Here is a 4,624-nt window from a genome sequence, read left to right on the forward strand (position 1 = left end):
AGCACTATCTCGTATGATGTCCAATAGCTCAGCGGTTTATGGCAGCAAGCGAAGACTTCTTGCCAGCGTGGTTTCGTCCAAACTTAGGTATGGTGGGCCAGTGTGGTCCAGAGCGCTAGGTACTAACAGTTACCATGGTAAACTGGAAAGCACCTACAGGCTCATGTGCCTGAGAGTTGCGAGTGCGTATCGTACGGTGTCATACGATGCAATCTGTGTCTTGTCCGGCATGATGCCTATCAGCATCGCCATCAAGGAGGACAGAGAGTGTTTCGACCAACGTGACACAAGGGGCATACGAGGTACCAGAAGGTCATTCTCGATGCTTCGCTGGCAGCGGGAATGGTCCAACTCCACAAAGGGCAGATGGACGCACCGACTCATACCGGAGATATCCGGCTGGGTCGGGAGACGACATGGTGAAGTGAACTTCCACCTGACACAAATCCTGTCAGGCCATGGTTGTTTCAGGCAATATTTGCACAGGTTCGGACACGCGGGGTCCCCCATGTGTCCCGAGTGCGTGGAGGAGGAGGAGACTGCTGAGCATGTCATCTTCGTATGCCCCCGTTTCGTAAGAGCGAGGAGCAACATGATGGCTGTGAGCGGGCCTGGCACTACTCCGGACAATCTAGTCCGGAGGATGTGCGACGACCCGGACATCTGGAACGCGGTCTGTGCGGCCGCCTCTCAGATTGTTCTGGAGCTGCAACATGTGTGGCGGGTCAACCACCAACACGCCAGTCAACGTGTGTGGCGGGTCAACCACCAATTACCAGTCTGCAGGTAGTTAGCTAGGAGGTTATAAGAGTAAAGAGGGTGCATCACGCACAAAAGCCACTCCCCGACGTAATACTTAACCGTCGTTCCGGGAAGACCAGGGCTGGAGACTGGAGGGGTTTTAGTGGGTCGGGACAGGGATCAGTAGGTGCCTGGGCGAGTGTAACTACCCCAGCATCTCTCCCCTAGTCTCATCCCCACACCCTGAGTTCTCTTCTCAGGTGTCTGTTTGCAGATTTCCCCGCCACCTTTAAAAAAAAAAAAAAAAAAAGGCATGCCAAATCTACAGAATAGTCAGCAAATCTTGGTTTTAGTGCGTATGTAAGCAACGGTCATACCGTGCGCCGGCATTGGTAATTTCTCCCTTCAATGCTTTTTGTAGTGGTTTTCTATAATTATATATATATATATATATTATATATATATATATATATATATATATATATATATATATATATATATATATATATATATATATATATATATATATATATATATATATATATATATATATATATATATATATATATATATATATATATATATATATATATATATATATATATATATATATATATATATATATATATATATATATATATATATATATATATATATATATATATATATTTAATTATTTTTTTTCACTGTTTTAATTTTCAAACAAATGTAGCTCGATAAAAAGCAACATCTAACAGTTACTCAGTAATTGAAAATGTAATGTTGTGTATTAGTTAGCATTTGGGAATAAATCTATTGTATTTTATTGAATATATTTATTCTCTTGGAATTAACCGATCCACCGATTCAACCGACTAGCCTGGATCGATCTTTTATATTATTTTATACGAAATCTATCATTTATATTTTAATATTTCTACAACACATATGGATCTTCTGAAAATTGCGCAAAAACTTGTTGCTGCTCTTCAGTTCAAATCTTCTGGCATCCCTGATCATTGTTATGTCGCTGTCATGTCTCCATCCATCATTCAGTCTTCAGTTTTATTAATTTATTCCGCGGCTTTAGTCTCCAGTGTTATTGTGTTGCTTGTCTCTGTTTATCGGTTTTGATCGTTTTGATTGAGTGTTCACGAGTGAGGTAATTATAAATATGAAGTGAAACAAGCAATTAACATTTTTCAATTAAAGGAAATTACTTCTGCGTGGTATAAACCGTCGAAGCTAGCGGTCACTGTGGTTCCGTAGAATTCAGGAAAGACAGCTACCTCAATTTAAGAATTTGGCTTTTATCATTTGCTAGAACATAACGGTAAGTAGGTACAACACTATGCTGTATCGTATTTTAATAATTTTACTATTCCATTTCTAGGAACTTCAATGAAATTTACACCAAAGGAAGATGGTGCATTTGACCGCGATGAGTAGGTGAGAAACTATAATTTTGCGTTGTATAAACAGGGATACCATCTGGCCGGAGGTGGAAATCAGGACATTTCATAGTTTCAAAACCCACCCTGGTAGAGACAGTTATAATGAAACCGGAGCGCTAGCCCCGCAATTATTTTGTATGCTAATAGTTGTCCGCGAAGTCTGTGCTTAATAAATAATAAGGTCAAGTTTGTACAGCGTAATGTTCGTACAAATACTTTGCCTTTTATTTGATTTACGCTTTTTGGATTTAACTGTTATAGATGTGAAGAGGCAGATAAATGAGTAGAATGCTTGTTGAGAGGCACACTGTCGCAGTGAAAAAATATGACATCGAGTGGTTCAATTCTGTTAAAACCGAGGGGCATTTCAAAGGCGTGCGACACGCGGGACAAATTTCTGAGCTGGACATGTTGTTGAAATGAGGGACCGTATAGTCACTTCATAATTCTCGCTGAACATGTGAAAAGGGCCCAAGTGCCATATGTAAACAAGCCACAATTTCACGTTTTTCAATAAATACAAGCTTAATCTACTCGTACAAACAAGATTGTTTGATTAAGAGTAAATTCTTTTATCAATAAATCTTATTGGTAAGAGCAGATTTCGCTTGTATTGATCAAAAAACGAGAAAATTTGGCTTGTTTACATACGGCACATGGGCCCTTTTCACATGTTTGGCGAGAATTAGATGTTTAACGATTTCAACACCTAGAAGATTCCTCTCGTCACTTCGCTGAGATTCAACAGAAGAAAAAATTCGTTTGCGTTGTGTCCCGAAATGGTTCACTTTGAAAACCAGGACAAATGCCAGAATATAAAAAATAAATCAGTACGCTCAAATAGGATCTCAGAATTAGGACATGCTCTGCTAAATCAGGACGGATGGTATCCCTATGTATAAATGTACATATATTATTGTTTTGAACGCTTCGTATCGTATTCGTGATCGAACGCAATTTGGTCGAATCAGTTGAATATATGATCTGCGATATGATGTTCACTTATACGAGAGTGTTGCATCGATTAGTTCGTAAAAGGGATACTTGGTCGTATCGTATCGTATTTGTGATCGAACGCAATTTGGTCGAATCAGTTGAATATATGATCTGCGATACGATGTTCACTTATACGAGAGTGTTGCATCGATTAGTTCGTAAAAGGGATACTTGATCAGCAATAATAAAAGTGTTAAAAATATCTTTTTTTAACACTTTTACTATTGCTTACGAAGGTTCATTTGTAACTCAAGTGTTTTATAGTAAATTATCAATTGTTTATTTTGTGTGGCTAATCAATCAACACTATTTTAATGTGAAATTATAATTGTTAGGATTTATTTGCTTTGGCGATTAGGGCTTGTTATTCGTAGGGATTTAAACCTACATGTCAAGTAAAGAGAACTAATCTTACAACTAATTTAGTTGCATACTAATTGACTATGAGGAAAGCTTATCGTAGCAATTGGGGATTGCAGCGATTTTTATCGAATGTTGGGAATAATTTTATTTGACATAGCTTATAACATTTCGATACCAGTAAGTCTGTAAATCGAGTGTACCAAACCAATGATGACGCTTTAAAATCTTTTTCAGAATTTAATTCTGAATCCTTCGAAGCGTTTTTTTCTTGTTGAACATCAACTCGATCAGGTTGGTATTGCATAAAGCATTGCTGGTCTGAAAATTTGTTTGTAAATCAAAAGTTTATTCTTTAAACAAAGTTTAGGGTTACTAGTAATTAGACGACATAAAAATCATATATATTTATTGCACTATGCCTGTATACTTTCAATTTACTGTTTGAAAATAAGTTTTATGATTAAACTATCTGTTTTTTTAGTTGCTGGAGGAGTGATTACTGATGATGCGGGAGGAGAGGATGGAACAATGTAGCTACAACAAAACGACAACACAGAAAAGGAAAGGTGTAAAAGATTGTGTATTAGGCCACTTTCTGCATAGTTTTAAGTTATATATATTGTTTATTCAAAAGCAGGCTTAATCTGTAATCTGTAAATCTGTATTAGGACATAAAAAAAGATTCAACATTATGTATTCCTACTGAATGTACGAAAATAGAATGATTTTGATTTAATAAAAGGCACTTTTTCATCACACATCAATAAATTTTTAATCGGTCTCGATTCTTTCCAATAGGGCGCTTAGTACTCAGTATTATTGCAAAAGAAAAATTGAATTTCGATATCTTTCGTGTTATAGATTCAAGCTTTATGCAATGCAATGACGCAACCGGTTACGGAACACCGGAACCAAGCTGAACGCGAAAGACGATTCTGATAGAAATTATTGTAGTGAATATTTAACTAGATATGGGGCTAACAGCAAAGTCATGAAAACGCTGTTAGACGCACCCAAATTTATGTTTCTTTAATTGATTTTTACTGATTATGCTTTGATATGAAATAATCCACCTTGTAACCAACCTGATA

The 4,624-nt window shown here is 37.1% G+C and overlaps 1 long non-coding RNA gene across 2 annotated transcripts; it reads left to right on the plus strand.

The window, feature by feature from the left end:
* Window positions 1-1,741: 1,741 nt before the first annotated feature.
* Window positions 1,742-4,291, plus strand: LOC129729741 (uncharacterized). Of its 2 annotated transcripts, none has more exons than XR_008728737.1 (4): window positions 1,742-1,877; window positions 1,933-2,053; window positions 2,114-2,169; window positions 4,015-4,291. It is a non-coding gene; the product is annotated as an uncharacterized LOC129729741 (long non-coding RNA). The 2 variants fall into 2 exon arrangements; XR_008728736.1 differs by having other exon boundaries at window positions 1,755-1,882.
* The last annotated feature ends 333 nt before the right edge of the window (window positions 4,292-4,624 follow it).

The sequence above is a fragment of the Wyeomyia smithii genome, chromosome 3 (genome assembly GCF_029784165.1).
Source record: "Wyeomyia smithii strain HCP4-BCI-WySm-NY-G18 chromosome 3, ASM2978416v1, whole genome shotgun sequence".
Classification (NCBI taxonomy): Eukaryota; Metazoa; Arthropoda; class Insecta; order Diptera; family Culicidae; genus Wyeomyia; species Wyeomyia smithii.